Source organism: Phacochoerus africanus, chromosome 9 (assembly GCF_016906955.1).
Source record: "Phacochoerus africanus isolate WHEZ1 chromosome 9, ROS_Pafr_v1, whole genome shotgun sequence".
Taxonomy (NCBI): domain Eukaryota; kingdom Metazoa; phylum Chordata; class Mammalia; order Artiodactyla; family Suidae; genus Phacochoerus; species Phacochoerus africanus.
The window spans coordinates 58,252,251-58,271,829 of NC_062552.1; the positions used below are offsets into that span (position 1 = coordinate 58,252,251).

Consider the following 19,579-nt stretch of genomic DNA (forward strand, 5'->3'; position numbering starts at 1 on the left):
TACCATAAATGAAAAATCAGCTAGTATAAAAAATGGATACAGCAAAATATAGGCAGTCAACTCAAATTAAATTTGAAAACTCTCGCTAGAGGAAAACAATGGCCAAGCAAAAAATGAAGCACAAAAAAATGAAAAAAAGGCTGTAAACAGGAAATAAACGCTAGGACTAAATGAGCCCAAGGTTCTAAACAAGCTTCTGCCTGTGATAAACTGAAGTCTCACTTGTCCTACCCTGCCCTGAAGTCCCAGAATGTCTGTGGAGACACCTGAGAATCCTACTGATAGAAGTGTGAAGACTGGCTCAAGTGCCAGGAAAGGCTTCTCCTCTATCTGAGTTTGGGCACAGGTTCTGTAAAGGTAAGAATCAAATGGCAGGCCCAATATAGTGAGAAGCCAACTAGTAGCACTATTCTAAAAAACAGAGGCCCAACCAACTGAAGCCAGGACAGGACAGCTATGCATTGTCTCACATTTGCCAATAAATTCTAGAAAAAGTGGGTTTCAACTTCAGGTTATCTCCAATGTTCATTAAATCTATCACCCACGTTTTTGCATTTTCTGAAAAATAAGAAAATTGACTACCTTTCTGCATCTGGTACTTAAACAATGGTAGTCAGCATATTCAACAACTATCAGTAATTTCTCACATTTGTTAAATGGAAAACAAGTGTACCACAGTAAAATAAGTTTTTGTGTGTGTGTGTGTTTTTAATGGCCACACCTGCAGCATATGGAAGTTCCCAGACTAGGGGTCAAATCGCAGCTAGCTCCTAGCCAATGCCATAGCCATGCCAGATCCGAGCTGCATCTGCAACCTAGGAAGCAGCCTGTGGCAACACCAGGTAGCTAACCCACTAAGCAAGGCCAGGGATCAAACACACATCCTCACGGGCATTACGTCGGGTTCTTAACTCACTGAGCCACAGTGGGAACTCCTAAAATAAGCATTTTGAAGAGCAATATGGACATTTTATAATTCCAAATTATTTAATGAGGTTTTTCAGTTCTGATCATTCCTATGTTAACTACCATAAGCACATCAACTAAGAGGCATTTATTTTCTCCCATAAACCTGGCATGCCTCTTCGAAAATATCAAAAATACCTCTCTTTACCAATAGTAAAGTAAAAGCAAGTCTGACACATATAGAACTCTATACAAGTGAAATATGATGTCTGTGATTTGCTTAAAACAATGGGGAGATAGCTTTTATGGGATAAGACTGTCCATGAATAGGTAATTGCTGAAGTAAATTGGTATCTAGTAACTATTTTTTTTTATTCTTTCCACTTCACATATTTTCAAGATATATAATCAACTTACTACTTTAAGAAGTTGTTAAAAAGTAGTTATTATTTCAGCAAAACTTCATGAAATCTTTAGTGTTTCATGTCTTAGGGGGAAAAGTCTATCTATAAACCATTTATTTTCAGTAATTTTTTAAGGTCGTTTCCACCAATGGACTATATATATTTTCACTTATATTCCATAAGACCTATTGCCAAAGCCAAACATAAAAATGGAAACAGATTTTTATTAGTGACTTCTTTAAATCTGTTATACAAGCCATTTGTCATTTTTGCTTCTACAATTTCAGGAATGCCAATTTCACCATGGATGTCAGACTGCACCATCAGAGAGAAGTCTACTTAACTTCCCACTAAATAACACCACCACTTTCTAAGTGTTTGAAGAATGTTCCAATGCGATTCCCAAAGATTTTTTGCTTCTCCTTTAATCTAGGCTGGGTTGTGGTTGGGTATGAAAGTGAAAGAAAAGACTCAAGCCCTTTCATCTTTAAAATATTTCGGTAAAGCAGTTACATGAAGGTATTAATAAAGTCACTATCAAATCAACATTTTAATGATCCTTAAATATCTAGGAAGTCTTTAAGGACAAACATTTTTAAAGTCTATGTTTAAAACACTAGATCCTGGAGTTCCCATTGTGGCTCAGCAGAAAGCAATCTGACTAGGATCCATGAGGACGCAGGTCTGATCCCTGGCCTAGCTCAACAGGTTAAAGATTCGGCTTGCCATGAGTTGTGGTGTAGGTCGCAGATGCGGCTCGGGTCTGGCATTGCTGTGGTTGTGGTATAGTCCAGTGGCTACAGCTCCAATTAGACCCCTAGCTTGCGGCCCTAAAAAGAACCCCCTAAAAACAACAACAACCAAAAAAAACCACTAGATCCTTTGTAGCCCAATCACCATTTTTACAGCAACACTGATTATGGTTCCATGCATAATAAACCAGGTAGACTGACCTAAACTACCAGGGTTTAGAGAATTTTAGAATTTAGGAATTACAACTCAAGGAAATAGGGAGAAAGAAGGAAAGTAACAAGCATTTGTTGAGGGCTTACTATAGGCTAGGAGCAGTTCTAAATGCTTTACAGATACCACATTTACTTGCTATCAACAATTTTGTTAGGTGGATAATAATATCCATATTTTACAGAAGAGGAAATCCAGGCTCAAAAAAATGAATCTGTCAAAGGACAACTGGGATTCAAATACAGATCAGTCTGCCTTCAAAGCCTGATCACTTCCTTCCACAAAGACAACTTTCCAAACCATATAAGTTGATTAATTAAAATATTATTTAGTGGATGTACTCCGATCATTTCAATATACGGCATAAAACAATCTGCACCAACACATTTTGAGGAAAAGTCATAGTTAACAGGAAAAAATACAGGGCCAGAGTTTCAATATAAACCAGAGTGGATCTGAAAACTTAATCCTGGAGCAAGCCTTCACCAGCAAGTGATGTGGGTAAGTAATGGCCGCAGTTTCCCCATTGGTAAAATGGGCATAACGCTTATCCCATCCTTCCACCTCACATTGTTTATGAGGATGAAATTGTTAAAGCTGGTGAAATCAATATGTAAACTAGCAACCTATAATACTTACAAGGAATTACTATCTACTCAGTAAGATGACTATACTGAATAGCGATTTTCATAGAAAATAACTTGACACAGAATGAGGAATACAGTTCACCAGCAACAGGAAGCTGCTCTCACGCAGGCGGGCCCCACTTTGACAGCAGCAGGTGCTGCTTGGAGGACCAGTTTTCTGCCCGCTTTCAAATAATCCCGTCCCTCACTGGCAGAACCCTGAGAGGGGGAGGCGCGAATGAAGTGCAGGGAAGGAAGCACTAAGAGAGGCAGAAGACAGGGTTCTACTACTCCCAGGTGCGAGGCCGTGGTTAAACTCTTTACCCCTCCAAGCCTTACAAATGCCTTTACGCATTTGTAAAATGGAAGAGATCTTTCCCGCTCAGCTCCCCGGGCAGAGCTAATTCCAGAGTCCATGTGCAGGGAAAGAGGTAAACCCCATTGAGAATGAGATGATGACGATCACCTGTCAAATGAACGGCTGGGGAGGCGGCTCCCCCGCAAGCCCCTAGCAGGATGGACAGTCCAGAAGCCTAGACCGGTGCCGCCAGGGACGCCCCCCATGACGGAATAAAGCCGCCCCCCCCCCCCACGTCTCGGCCCGTGAGGTGCACAGGATCCCCTGTCGCTCACACCCCCGCTGAGTTCGAAGGGCAGGCTCCCTGCCCACTCGTCACCCCACCCCTCGCCTCCAGGCCTCCTTAGAAGACCCCATGGCCCTCTCAAGCGGCCTCTGCTCCCCTCCCCCAGCAGCGATCCCTACCCTCTCCGCCCGCAGTCCCAGGTGAGGGGAGGGGGTGAAAGGGCGTACCCCGCCGCCATTTTGTCCCCTTGGCCCCCACAACGCGTTCTTCCTGCCCGCGCCCCAGCCCAGGCCCGTCCGGCTCTGCGCGACGCACGCCCCTCACGGACACTCACCCCTGACCGCCCTGCGCAGTTCGGGTCGACTCCGAGCGTCCCGCCGGGAAAGGGGCGGGGCGGGGCGGGGCCGCTGCGGAGAGGCGGAGCGATTGTCCGCCAGCCCATGTGACTCCCAGCTGCGTCCGCGCGGCTCCTGGCTCCGAGCGCAGGCATTCCGCGCGCAAGCGCAGCCGGGTTCGCGCCCGCGGACCGAGAAGGCGGGAGGCCCTGCGTGGGTTTGCTTCGTGGTGCTGGGTGCGGCTAATTCTCGCGAGTTCTTCCCTTCCCTGGGCAGCGCTTGCACATTGCTTTTGACAGCTCAGTTCTCTCGGATTCATTCCCTTTCGTTTGCCTTTATCACCGCGGTGTGTCCCATAGATAAAGGACCTAGAAGTCCGCCTCAAAAATCTGTAACTCTGAAAGAGCTTCAGAAAAGCGTGCAGCGCTAAACCAAACACAGTTTACCCTCTAACGCAATGACTTTCCGCCTCTCTTCTGTGCCAGGCTTGAAAGGCACAAAGTACAATGACCTAACACTTGTGTTTTCTCTACTTCAAAGACAAAATAAACATACGAATTGAATAATGTAACAATATTAAATCACAGCTCTGAACAACGCAGACCATAATTATCAAGTGAATATTCCTCCATCAGTCTTCATCCTGCTGGGAAACTCAAGCTCTTTACCTTTCCCTATCCCTTGTTACCCACAATAAGGAAGAAGTCATGGAATCCAACAGAGTCTACCTCACAATTAGACTATAAGCATTGTAAAGGCAGGAACCATACTGTTGGCTGTTCTGGCTGCTCACCCCACTTGGCTTTTTAGAAAACTTGCTCTTTCATTCATTTATTTATCAAGAGTTTTTGGAGCATCTACTCTACACCAGATACTTTCTAGGTTCTTAGAGTTAATAAACAAAATATATTAAAACATGTGCCTTCCTGGAACAGGGTAGAGACAGAAAATAGTGATAAGTTCCATGATAATGAGATGATAAGCACTACAGTAAACAAATACATAGGATAAGGAGGAAACATACTGCTGTAAGGAACATGTGATTTCATAAAAGATGGACAAGACCTTATTCCTCTTATCAATTGTCCCCTTTCTCTTCTCTTTCATTCTTATAAGCACATAAACAACCTCACCCATCTTGAACTCTCCCACCAAACCCACCAAACCCTACTTCAACCTCTACTTTCCCCTCTTTACAGATCTTCCCTTCACAAATACATGTCTCTAATTATCTACACAAGAACATCTCCAATACTTCAACTACTGCTCACGTCTAAAAACTCAAGTTATTGCCCTTCTGGTTCAGCCTCATCACCTTATAGAAACCATTCCTTCCAAAGTCACTAGGGATCTCCTTACTTCAGATCCTATGAACATTATCATCATGACCTAACTTAATTTCTCTCTGAATCAGTTGACACTCCTTCCTTCTGGAAACACTCTTTCCTTGACTTCCATTTTTACTTCCTTGATTTCTCTTCATCTCTAAACACTCCCTCTCCATCTCTTTTGAAGTTTCCTCTTATTTCTCCCATCCCTTAAATAGTAGTATCCCTCAGGGATAGGTGAAAGCCTTCTTTTTTCCCCAGGGACAGACTCACTGAGGATTGTTTCTTTTTACATAAATTTAGTTAGTATCTTTGTCCTCCAGATTTCCCAGAATATATCTCCAGCCCTGATTTCTGCTGTGAGTTCCAGATACACATTGCTACATACCTGGTCATCTCCACTTGAACCTCTCAAAATCAAGAAGATAAAAATAAAAACCAGTCATCATTTTTCTCGCATACATATAAAAGAGTTTACTAGGCTATTTTACTTACCATACAGTTATTCAAAGTGTTCAATTCCATAGTTTTTAGTACATTCACGGAGCTGTACCACCATCACTATAATCAATTTTAGGATATTTTCATCACCCCAAAAAGGAACCCTATACTCATTAACAGTCACTTGCCTATCTCCCCTCAACCATGAGCAACCACTAATCTACTTTCTCTAGATATAGATTTGCCTACTCTAGACATTTTATGCAAAAGGAATTGAAACAGGAGATGGATAGGTCCACTGAACAACTGAAACCTGTCCCCCATGGACAGATACTTCAAGATAAAAATTATAGCAGTAGCAAGGAGAAGCTGAGTCCTCTTTGGATAAAAGATAAAGAGACCATGTATTTCTCATTCTTGAGGTCAAGGAATCCTTCCGAACTACACATGCACAGAAAGATTCCTCAGGGGTCAGAGAAGGGTGGGGCACCAAACCACAGGACATCCTGTCAACTTCCCAGAAACCTTTGTGCTAGAATCCACCTTGACTAGAAAATGTGTATGCATACAAGGGAGGGCCCTGAGTCAGGCCTGATATGGACTCAAGGCCAGAAGAAGCAAGATGATTGTCCAGAGGAAGGACAAACTGCCCCATACAAGTGATTTAAACCACCCCAAAGCACATGACAACTTCTCTGTGTCTGTCTGTCTCTTTCTCCTCTCAACTCCCGAGCCTGCCTGTGCTTCCTCCACACATATCTTCTCTCTCTCTCTTCTCTCTCTCTCTCTCTCTTTTTTTTAATTCTTTTTTTTTTTTTTTGTCTTTTTGCCTTTACTAGGGCCACTCCCGCAGCATATGGAGGTTGCCAGGCTAGGGGTCTAATCGGAGCTGTAGCCGCCGGCCTACACCGTAGCCACAGCAATGTCAGGTCCGAGCCGCTTCTGCAACCTATACCACAGCTTACAGCAACGTCAGATCCTTAACCCACTGAGCAAGGCCAGGGATTGAACCCGAAACCTCATGGTTCCTAGTCCGATTCGTTAACCACTGTGCCACGATGGGAACTACTCTCTTCTTTCTTAATAAACATTTTACTTGTCTTACTACTCTCTGTATCTTTGCCAAAATTTTTTCTCCAAAGAGACGAGGACTGGGGACCTACATCAAGCCTGCTGAACCTTGTGGTCTGGTGGTTAGGATTTAGCTCTCTTCCTGAACAGCCAGCCGAAAAGAGAATCATGCAACATATGCTATTTTGTGGCTGGCTTCTCTCACTTAGCATGTTTTCAAGTTATAACCACATCGTAGCATGTATCGAAACTTCAATCCTTTCATGGCTGAATAATATTCCAATGTATGGATATACTACATTTTATTTATCCATGAATCAGTTGATGGACATTTAGGTTATCTCTACTTTGGAGATATTATGAATAACCCTGCTATGAACAATTGTGTACAAGTTTTTGTGTGAACATATATTTTCATTTCTCTTGGGAGTGGATTTGCTGGGTCATATTGTAACTCCACATTTAACTTTTTGGGAAACTTCTAGGCTGTACTGTTTTACATTCCCACCAGCAGTGTATGACCATTCCAATTTCTTGATATCCTCTCCAACACTTGTATCATCTGTCTTTTTTATTATAGCCATCCTAGTGGGTGTGAAGTGGTATCTCACTGTGATTGTGATTTGTATTTGTCTAATAACTAGTGATGGTCAACATCTTTTCATGTGCTTATTGGTCATTTGTACATGTCTATGGAGAAATGTGTATTCAAATCCCTTGCCCATTTTAGATTGGGTTACCATTTTTAAAATTTGGTTCCTTTTTGCCACAAAATCTGTTCCTACTATTGTCCTGCCAAATATTTTGGTGTACTTCCATGAAATGTCCCTTCTGCTGCCCCACTGATGGTAGGCTTGATCATGCGACTTGCTTTGGCCAATGAAGTTTGAGCCAAAAGATCAATTTCAACTGGACACTTTAAGCACCAGTTGGTGGATTCACCATGTCTCATTTCTCTGTGCCACAAGACTAGCCAACTTCTCAGAGAGAAGTTGTTCTGTCAGCCTATGTTCCCGAGTGAAGACGACATGGAACAGAAGCATAGCTGATCCCCAAAGGACATGTAGCATTTGTTTTTTTAAGCCACTCAGATGTGTGGGGACATTTGTTACTGTAGTGTAACTTAGCCTGTGCTAGAGGACACACTTCTCCTATGTGCTGTGTAACTGCCTCTACTATCCTTCCAGGTCTACAGGCCTCTCCAGCCTTGTTTCCAGACCATTCCCTAAACTATCCTATGCCCCAGGCAAAAGAAAATACACCGAGACCCTGGAATTCACTTCTTCCTCTTTCTCTCCCCATCCTGGGCCTTTATCCAGGTTGTTCCTTGCTATTAGAATAATAATGATAATAGTTATCTTTCAGTTCCCATTGTGGTTCAGTGGTAATAAACCCGACTGGTATCTATGAGGTTGTAGGTTAGATCCCTGGCCTCACTCAGTGGGTTAAGGATCTGGCACTGCTGGGAGCTGCGGCGTGGGTCACAAATCCGGCTCTGATCCATCAATGCTGTGGCTGTGGTGTAAGCCAGCAGCTACAGCTCTGATTTGACCCCTAGCCTGGGAACTTCCATATGTCTCAGGTGCGGCCCTAAAAAAAAAAAAAAAAAAAAAAAAAAGGTTATCTTCACCTGAGTATTTTCTATGTGCAAGACACTATTCATATATGGTTTCATTTTGTCTGACAGCAACCCTGAGAATTAAATAATTTATCTCATTTTACAAATCAACCAAGGCCCTAGATTTACTTTTCCTGGAGCAAGCAGCTAGGAAGGGGCAGAGCTTGGATTTGAACCGAGGTTGATTGACTCCAAAGCTCCTCTTTGAATCATTATGTTATAGTAATAAATAGAGATATTTAGCTTTTATTGAGCATTTACCATGTGGCAAGAATTACCCTGAAGCACTTTGCATGGATTAAGTTTAATCCACATAAAGAAATCACATGCAATGGAAGTATAGAATAGCGGTATCCCACAGCAGTTAAGACTCTCATTTTATGGAGTTCCTGTTGGGGTACAGTGGAAATGAATCTGACTAGGAACCATGAGATTGTGGGTTCGATCCCTGGCCTTACTCAGTAGGTTAAGGATCTGGCATTGCCGTGAACTGTGGTGTCGTTTGCAGACGCGGCTCGGATCCCGTGTTGCTATGGCTGTGGTGTAGGCCAGCAGCTACAGCTCTGATTAGACCCCTAGCCTGGGAACCTCTATATGCCGTGGGTGTGGCCCTAAAAAGACAAAAAAAAAAAAAAAAGACTCTCACTTTGGGGGTCAGACCATGAAATCGTGTGATCTTGAGAAAATTACTAAACTCTCTTACTTTCATTTTCCTCATCTGTAAAATAGAGCAGTAAGATATACTTCAATGGGTTTTTCTGAGTATTAAATGAATCAATTTTTAGAATTCACTTAGAATATGCTAGCATATAGTTAGAGCTCAAATTATACCAGCTATAGTGTTTTTTTCTCACCTAGCCTACAATAAATAATATTGTACTATTATTCAATGGTACCCTTTCCTTCAGCTGCCCTGTCCTTTCCCATTCTTGACACCTGACACACTGGTCCCTCCGGGATGTTCCTGCTCTTCCAGGCCACCTGGAAAACCCCCATTCACCTCTAGGACCTCAGCTATCCCTTTCTGCACCGCTGCAGCAAGTTTGGTTGCTCCCTCCACTAGGCTTCCAAAGCACTTTGTGCAAACTCTGATAGGTCTCCTTGAAAACAAGAAACAAGAACTCACTCAAGTGAAAAGCAGGGTTTAGTATAAGATTGGAATTGAAATATGGAGGCCTTTGAAACCAGCCACTCTTGCTTCTCTCAGGTGGATCCCCTGGTTCTCTGCCTCTTTCTGCCTTTGGTAATAGGAGAGGAAAAGCCAAGAAATTTCCCCTTTCTTGCTCTCACCCAAGCATCAGCTCCAGGAATTAATGCATCTCCACCAAGGCTCCAGCTCCAACTGGAAACTGCTGGCCATGGTTCTAGATTCTGTCTGACAGACTTGGCTTTGAGATTCCGAGAGCATCACATCTTTCCATTGTTCATCAGGGGGTTAATTTGTCACTTATTTAACTGGAATGTCATTGTCACCCCCAAGGAGTAGAAAATAAAATTCTAGTAATTCATGGCAGGCAATGGTACTGTAATTGCTTAGATTAGTGCCTGTGGTTGCTTGAAATAAAGTGCCAGGCGAAGGTGAGGAAATTAGAAAATTGGGAACTACTATACTTTACCATGTATTAGTAATGATAACTACAAGGACTGTAGCATAGGCTGAGGACTTCACAGCATTAGGCAACTTAGGAAATGAAAATATTAAATTTAGAGTTTTAAACCCTCAGCTCAAGGTGTGATCAGAAAACCAGAAAGCTTCTACAGTAGTGCAAAGAAGTTCTTATGACCTAAGGATAGACCATTGCTGAGGATCAGAACCAAATTTATTTGTGCAAGTTTCTAGAGGATAATGAAGTTGAATTCATAGCTTGTCTAAGTCATGGCATTAAAGTTAGGATATTGATTGAAAGTTGTGGGACCCTGTGACTTAGGATGGAAACATTTGAGGTGACATCTGACTAGCTCCCTAAATATCCCCATGCCCCGTCTCCTTCATGAGGCTATTGACCTTCCCTTGTTTAAAGATTCTATATGCAGCAGTTGCCTTACAAAGGGATGTCCATTCTCCTCCAAATCCTATCTTCCCCATCCTTCAAATCCACTTCTAAAGTCAAATCCAGGGACCCAGGAGAGAACTGTAAAGTACATTCCAGAAAATAAACAAATAAACTCGCACACCCAAACTGTTGCAATATCTTTTGTATTTACATTCTTAGTAACCTGGTAAACTATGTAAGAGTAGATTCTAAGGGTATTATATCCAAAAAGGAAGAATATAATGATGAGCTAGATTAAATTTAAACATAGGTGTCCTGGCAGTTCCTGTTGTCGCTCAGTGGGTTAAGAACCTGACTAGTATTCATGAGGATGCAGGTTTGATCCCTGGCCTCGCTCAGTGGGTTAAGAATCCAGTGTTGCCACAAGCTGCAGTGTAGGTCACAGATGTGGATCAGATCTGGCATTGCTGTGGCTGTGGCATAGGCTGTTAGCTGAAGCTCCAATTTAATCTCTAGCCCTGGAACTTTCATATGCTGCAGGTGCATCCGTAAAAAGAAAAAAAAAAAAGAGGTATTCCTGTCATGACTCAGAAGAAACAAATCTAACTGGTATCCATTAGGACACAGGTTTGATCCCTGGACTTGCCCACAGCATTGGTGTAGGTAGCAGACGAGGTTCGGATCCGGCGTTGCTGTGGCTGTGCCATAGGCCAGCAGCTACAGCTCTGATTTGACTCCTAGCCTGGGAACCTCCCTATGCCACAGGTGCAGCCCTAAAAAGACAAAAAAAAAAAAAAGAAAAAGAAAAAAAGGAAAAAAGAAAAAAACCCACAGGTGATTTTCTGTATTTATTATGTTAAATTGAGCATCTCTAACAGCTTCCATGATTTGGTTGACTAAAACTAGGATTCATTTGGTTGACTGAAACTAGCTCCATTCATTGAAGCTAAGATACCAGAACTTCACTCACAAAATGGAGAGAAAGGAATGTAAAGAGTCATACAAAAAGGTCAAGCCACAGGGTCACATATGAAAGTGTTAAAGTGATGGGAATGTTGGAGTAAATTTACTATGTGTAACCTCCTTACCCGCCTCCTGACGATGTTTCTTGGAAGAGTCAGAAAGCACTAAGGCTCTGACAAAACATTAGTGACGGAAACATAGGCATCCTTAAAAGCTCTACAATTGCTATCCTCCCTAAACCAAGAACAATTGAAGTAGGTCTCCTGATTTCAGTGGGAATGCCATCGCTAGAGTGGCAAAGACCAGGTGCCAATAATTAACCACCAGAGGCAAGGGAATACCGTTATCATAATGGACACCAGGGGCAGAGTGACATTCAAATGCCTGGACCTTTGGGGATCTATGGGGGTACCAACTTGATGACAGGGACCCTAGGAATTAAATAGGTGGTAGCCTACTAAAGTATTACTTGATATACACAACTGGGAAAACTAAAGTTCTGACACACAGAAATCTGACTTGAGTTACTACAAAAGGAAGTCAGAGCCTCTCACTTAGTTCCCAGTTATGTCACATACCCATGGCCCAGAGACTGAAGGAGAAACTAGGTCCTCTTGAAAGGACCCTGCAACATTGCCACAACTGTATACTACAAATATTCCTCCAAACCCTCTTCAAAAGGATCTGTGGTTCTTGACAGAATGAGCATGCACTGAGGAAAGGTACATATTCAGACTTTGAAGGATTATTAGACACTGATCTGAATTTATGCTAACCCTTGGGGAACCCTGGATAGATTGAGGGCTTTGGGTAAGCAGACAATAAATTCACATCCAAGTCCATCACACAGGGGCTCAGTGGGTTCTGTAGATCCATGCTGATCACCAGATCCTAAATGCATCTTTAGATGAGGCACACTTGGCAACTGGCAGATTTCCTGCACTAGCTCACTGACCCATGATGAAAGGTTATTATTTTAGACAGAGCCAAGTAGCCCCTAGAACTGCCCTTCCCTAACAAAACAGTAAGCCAAAAGCAATACCACATCCCCGTGGGAATTGCAGGGATCAGGGCCACTCTCAAAGACTTGATAGATACGGAAGTGATATTCCTATGTCTGGCAAAACTAGAGTGGCTCCACTTGCACCTTCTGATCCAGACATAACATCTTTGCTGGGAGAAATCAACATTGTCCTGCCCATCTAGTATGCAGCTGTCCATCTGGAAGATCATTTCCCCTCACATCAATTAGCAAAGAAAAGGAGAAGCTGAGTTCCTGTTGTGGCTCAGCGGTAATGAATCTGACTAGGATCCGTGAGGACACAGTTTCCATCCCTTAATCCTCACTCAGTGGATTAAGGATCCGGTGTTGCCTTAAGCTGTTATATCGGTTGCAGATGTGGCTCGGATCCCATGTTGCTGTGGCTGTGGTATAGGCCAGTGACTACAGCTCCAATTCAACCCCTAGCCTGGGAACTTCCATATGCTGTAGGGTGCAGCCCTCAAAAAGACAAAAAAGAAGAAAATGAGAAGCAACAAATCTTCATGTCAGGAACAGTAGTTCACCTTTACAGTTTTTATTTCAGGGCCATGTCGGTTCTCAAATTCTGTCACAGTATAGTCCACAAGGACCTTGATCATCTAGACATTCCATAGAACATCATTCTGATCCATTACATTGATAACATTGTGTTGACTGGCTTGGTGAACAGAAAGCAGAAGCTATTCTCAGTGAGACACGTGCATGCAAATATTCTCAGTAAGATACAAAAATTCTGTGAAAGGGACGTTGCAATATCCCTGCATAGCAGTAGTTCTCAACCAGAGGCAATTTAACCCCTATTGAACAGCAAGGACTCTAGGGCTTCATGAAACATTCCCTATAATTAGCAGTCAGAGAGAGAAACACACACACACACACACACACAACTTGGGCCTAGTTTAAAGATGGCCCTCACAATATGTTGGCATCAGCTGGAAGTGGATTGTTTTGATATCACCACTCCATCCAGGAATGGCTCTGAAAGGAAATGTGAAAAGCAACTCACCCAGTAGGGAGGACTTTGGGTGGTACATCTGGATGTCCACTGTGACTGGAAGGATCATGGCCTGAGATACAGATCTACTCTGGTCAGTTGTTTGGCTGTTGCTCAGAGACTTGGAAAGAATAAAATTGCGATAGTGGTAACAAGGAAATCTATGGAAAATGTATATGGGTGGATCTCTCAAAACTGGCCAATACTATGAAAATGTTTGCTTCTCATGTGAATGTTCACCCAAAGGCATCCTACTGAAGAGAAAGCTCTTCAAAATCAGGGAGATGACACATTCTATGGATGTTGGTCTGTTTCATCATTCAGTCACTCCAGTCCTTGTTCAGTGGGTCTGTGTACTCATAGCCACGGCAGCAGGGATAGCAACATGGTCTTCCCCCTCTAAGGTAGAAATCTCATACGCCAACTGTAGAGGCTGATATTGAACCCCTGTTATGGCACAATTCCTCAGAGCACTGAGGGCATGTGAATTGTTGGACCCCTTCTGTCACAGTAAGGCAGAGATAAAATAGACATTTCTTTCTCCTTTCCCTATCCAAAATGGTACTGCCAGCAATACCACCTATGAACGAATGGAATGTCCTGTCTCCATGACTCATTATCATGATATCCTATACAAGATTTCTTCTCACAAAGAATCTCATCTGAAAGCAAGAGAAATGAGCTCATGCTCTTATACTTCACTAATATTTTCACAAACCCCATCATCTAAGAACATCTAACCTGGAAGATTGATGGAATGGCCTGCAGGAGTTGTAACTACAGCCCTGTTTTATGGGACAACACTCTGAGGTCGAGCACTGTCTTACGGATGAAATTTATGCTTTGAATATATGACCAACAGATGGTGCTGTTTCTCTTACAGCCAAAAGATCCAGGTTCTGTTACCTATTACACCTAATGACTCACGGATAAAATTTGGTGTCCCTTCTTCCCAATCTTAGACTCTTCTGGTTTAGAAGTTTGGTTTCTGTCTTAGTTTGGGTTCTTGTCCTAAGACATGACCTTGGGTACAGGTAATTTATCTGGGAGGTGATCCCAGCAAGCACAGGTAGAGAAGAGAAGAAAATGAGTCAGATGGAAAAAAAGCCAAGAAGGTGTGTAATGATGAACAGGTGACCACTGAAGACAGCTGAAGCTCAATCTCACCAAGACCCCTCTGAAAAATAGTAAGGAATAAGCTTCAGAACTGTCCTTTTGGGGAGTTCCTGTTGTGGCTCAGCGGGTTACCAACCTGAAAAGTATCCATGAGGACTCGGGTTCAATCCCTGGCCTTGCTCAGTGGGTTAAGTATCCGGCATTGCTGAGAGCTGTGGTGTTGGTCACAGATGAGGTTCAGATCCTGCATTGCTATGGCTGTGGTGTGGCTGTGGCTGTGGCTGTGGCTATGGTGTAGGCAGGCAGCTGCTGTTCCTATTCGACCCCGAGCCTGGGAACCTCCATATGCCACACATTCGGCCCTAAAAAAAGAAAAGAAAAAAATAAGAATTGTCCTTTTGGGGGACAGGAAGACAAGGCATGTACCCACCAGGACTAATTACAGGACATTAACTCCCTCATATTTCTGGTCTGTACTTTTCTTTGGCAGAGTGTGAGAGAAGAGGAAAAGCTGTCAGTGTGCAGGGAGCTCTCTTTTACAGCAGCAGATGAACTCAGGTGGGCCAAGGGGATACAGAAAGAGGCACCCACTTCATCTGCTACAGTCCCAAGAGATGCATGTTTTCATGAGGGAACACAATAATGGTTCAATTGAATTAGAAATTGAAAATGCCAGCTATTTTGTCACTAAACCAATAGCCAGAGGAGAAGTTAAAATATTGGATGGAGTGGTCATCTCAATTAACAAGGGAATTCAAATTGCCACTACACAATGAGGGCAGAGAAGATGCTATCTTGTAACCAGCAAGGTTTGGGGGAGGATTACTGGGGGTACCACTTTGTTTTTCCAATTCCAATAGAAAAGATTAAAAGAACCAATAAAAACAAAATCACTAAGGATTTGGATCCTTTAGGAATGAAGGTTTGGGTCACTAACCAAGTAAAGGACCACAACCAGCCAAAGTGCTAAGGACAGTGGAAGCACAGAAGGAAGTAGTAAATATCAACTCTGCCCTTATGACCAATAATAGAGATGATTAACAGTTATGCATATTTTTGTTATGTCATATATTAATATTAACCAATTATTTCTTTTTTCCCTTTTCCTATACTGCTTTGTACAAAAAGGTCAATCATGTTTAACTCTACCAATTAGTTCATATGTCACTAGACCATGAGAAAACTGAGTTCCCAGAGATCTTGGACTTAAAAATAGCAATGATGACTTATCTTACCCATACTGATGATGAGGGCATCTTCGTGTGTGTGAAGCATAATTGCATCCTGTTAGAAAGAAGCATGAAGTTGTAACAAGGGAGGTAGATATTTTGCATAGCAAAAGGTGTGGACTGTGACACTTACTTGCCTGTTTTCTGATCTTCCCCTGCTCTGCTCCGACTCTCAGGGAACTACATTTCCCAGCATCCCTTGGCAAATGGCTTCCAGATAGATTAGGCCAAAGGGGGCCCCTGGCAGAACACTGGAAGGTGGAAGGAAAAGAGAATCAAGGTATTTCCACCCTTACTCTTTCCTCAGGCAACATCTCCAGTAGTGGCTAAGTTTCCTCCATATCTCTAGCTCTTACCAAGCAGTCCCTTCCTTAAGGAAGGATCCAAGAGCTTTGCCATGGTTCTAGCTCTCAGGTGGCGCCAATTTCAGACAACACTACTCCCTCCAATTCTCCCTCCATCATTAGAAGTGGTAGCAGCTGTGTAATGTTGCCAGTCAGCGGTTTGTCTCATTGTCTATTGTTTGATTTCTCAGCTCATTGTTGACTGGTATATTTTCCTAAATTAAAAATCCCTCTGCTTTTAAAACCTATGGTGGATTATGTTTTCTTTCTTTCTTTCTTTCTTTCTTTTTATTTATTTATTTATTTATTTATTGTCTTTTTAGGGCCACACCATGGTATATGGAAATTCCCAGGCTAGGGGTTGAATCAGAGCTGCAGCCACTGGCCTGCACCACAGCCACAGCAACACAGGATCCAAGCCACATCTGCAACCTACACCACAGTTCACAGCAATGCCAGATCCTTAACCCTCTGAACAAGGCCAGGGATGGAACCTGCATCCTCATGGATACTAGCCGTTTTCGTTTCTGCTGAGCCAGAACAGGAACTCCAATTATGTTTTCTTGACTGGAGCCTAACTGATACATAACCTAAAGTTAATCCCAGGTCCAGCCTGTTCCATGAGGTGTTTATAACCCACCAGCAGCAGCCTTGGCACCCTGACAAGTGCTTGAGTCAATTGTCATCAACTCAGTTGTGAATATAAGTGAAATGAGATCAAGTCTATAGCTGTTAAAACATAGGTTTGATGTGAGGAGCGCATCGTCCAGTCTACCCCAGGCCCTTTCAATTTTATAACCCTCCAGATCTGCACTATCCAATATAGTAGCCACTAGCCACATGTGGCCATAGAGCAATTGAAATGTGGTTAGTCCGAATGAGATTTGCAGTAAGTGTAAATTGCATACTGAATTTCAAAGACTAAATATTTTTTAAAAGAGTGTAACATATTACATCAATAATTTTTATACTAATTGCATGTTGAAATGATAGCATTTGGGAGCATGTTGGGTTAATAAAATATATCATTAAAATTAATTTCACCTATTTCTTCTTAGTTTTCTTAATGTGGCTATTAGAAAATTTTACATGTGCCTCACATTATATTTCTGTTGGACAACATTGCTCAAGACACCAAATGGCTTTTTTAAAAAAGCAGTAAATGTTGGTGATGAAAGGAACAGTAGTCAGCTGAATAACATCTCCCGAAGATATCAGGTGTCTGGAATCTATGAATGTTACCTTATATGATAAAAGAATTTGCAGATGTAATTAAGGATCTCAAGATTTAGAGATTATCCTAGGTTATGCAAGTAGACCTTAACTGTAAATCACAAGTAAGAGGAGAGGGGAATTTGACACAGCTACGCGAAGACTGAAGTAAGATGCTATGCTGCAGGCTTCAAAGAATAGCTCTTTGAAGAAGAGCTCAAAGAATGCAAGTCTAGAAGATGGAAAGACAAGGAAGCTGATTTTTCCCCTAGAGCTTCCAGGAAGAGTAGAACCCTGCCAACACCTTGATTTTGAAATGGTGAAACTGATTTTGGATTTCTAACATCCATAATGGTAAGAGATTAAATTCTTTTCAATTTTCCTTGGGCATTCCTACTGTGGAGCAGTGGGTTAATTATCTGGCTTGTCTCTGTGGAGGCACCAGTTTGATCCCTAGCCCAGAGCTGTGGGTTAAGGATCCAGTGTGATTACAACTGTGGCATAGGTCATAGCTCTAGTTGGGATTTTATTCCTGGCCTGGGAACTTTCATATGCCCTGCCCAAAAAGGGGAGAAAAATGTTTAAAATTAAATTTGTTTATTTAAGGAGTTCCCATCGTGGCTCAGTGGTTAATGAATCCAACTAGGAACCATGAGGTTGTGGGTTTGATCCCTGACCTCGCTTAGTGGGTTAAGGATCCAGCGTTGCCATGAGCTGTGGTGTAGATTGCAGTCGCAGCTCAGATCCCACATTGCTGTGGCTCTGGCGTAGGCCGGCAGCTACAGCTCAAATGGACCCCTAGCCTGGGAACCTCCATATGCCACAGAAGTGGCTCTAGAAAAGAAAAAAAAATTTTTTTTTATTTAAGCCACTGAGTTTATCATAATTTGTTATAGCAGCCATAGGAAATTAGTAAAGGAACCAACATTTCTTTGTGTACTTTTAAGTACTTGCGCTTAACATGTGTTATATAATTTAATCCTCCTAACAACCCTACAAGATAGATATTTTAAAGATAAGGAAACCACGGAATTCCCATCGTGGCTCAGTGGTTGATGAATCCGACTAGGAACCATGAGGTTGTGGGTTCCATCCCTGGCCTTGCTCAGTGGGTTAAGGATCTGGCGTTGCCGTGAGCTGTGGTGTAAGTCACAGATGTGGCTCTGATCCCGTGTTGCTGTGGCTGTGACATAGGCCAGCAGCTACAGCTCTGATTAGACCCCTAGCCCGGGAACCTCTATGTACCATGGGAGTGGCCCTAGAAAAGGCAAAAAGACAAAAAAATAGCAAGATTAAAAAAAATAAAGATAAGGAAACCAAGATATAGGGAGACTAAGGACCTGCTACAGGTATCACATTTAGTAAGAGGCAGCATCTGGATTCAAGTCTAGAGCCATTTGAGTATAAAGTTTATGCTCTTCCCATGATATTGCACAAGTTTCCTCATCTCTCTTGGCTTTGGTTTTCCTATCTTCCTTCCACCACATTGATCTCAGAAATCACAAGTGTACCTGGAAAATGAGTTAGCATGTTACTGCCAGAGGAACATCCAAGTTGGTCTTGTGAATACCATTTTCTCAGGTTAAAAACTGAACAGAGGGTCAGCGATTCTGCAAGAGTCAAACAAGGGATACATCATTCCATTCCCAAGGAACACTAAATTTAATCTTCTAAATTTAATCTCATGAAGAAGAGGTGCTACCACCTCCATTCAAGGGGAGTATCTTGGTGTCAGGAGGAGTTGAAATTATGTACCTGTGTCTGGCATCTGCAATCTCATGAATGGAAACACTATTGTGGTGCATACTGGGGATCAACTAAGTCTCCACAGGGCATCTTCCTGCATTTGCAGAGATTGGGTAGCTGAAAACCACATAATCTAGGCTCCCTTGCAGCTAGGTTTCTGAATGTGAATTTGTTTCTGATAATGGGACGAACCCAAGAGATATGAGGCAGAAGTGAGATAAAGTCTAAAGCCATTTTTTCACCCTTTACACTGTCAAGAAAACTCAGGAAAATGTTGAGTTTTTTTTCTGTAATAGGATTCTAATGGTTCTTTTCCAGCTTTCTGAGTGCTGAGAGGTGGTGCAATCATCCATGGCAGCAATGGCATTAGCTTTTAATTTAATTTAATTTTTTAAAAATTTTATTGTAGTTAATTTACAATGTTGGGTTAATTTTTGCTGTACAGCAAAGTGACTCAGATATAGATAGATAGATAGATAGATAGATAGATAGATAGATTCTTTCCCATTATTGTTTATCACAGAATATTAAATATACTTCCCTGTGCTATACAGTAGGACCTTGTTGTCCTATATAGTGTATGTATGTGTGTATGTGTGTGTATATGTGTGTATATATATATATATATATATATATATATATATATATATGTTGTCCACCCTA

General features: G+C 42.2%; 1 protein-coding gene across 2 annotated transcripts in view; it reads right to left on the reverse strand.

Moving 5' to 3' along the window:
* SCAPER (S-phase cyclin A associated protein in the ER) overlaps positions 1–3,893 on the reverse strand; it is a 411,590-nt gene extending 407,697 nt beyond the window's left edge. The window contains exon 1 of one of the 2 annotated variants that reach the window (XM_047796974.1): positions 3,818–3,893. The gene's annotated coding sequence lies outside the window, so the exon portion shown is untranslated. The remainder of the gene's footprint in view (positions 1–3,817) is intronic. The other variant, XM_047796976.1, reaches the window with a different exon arrangement.
* Positions 3,894–19,579: the final 15,686 nt, after the last annotated feature.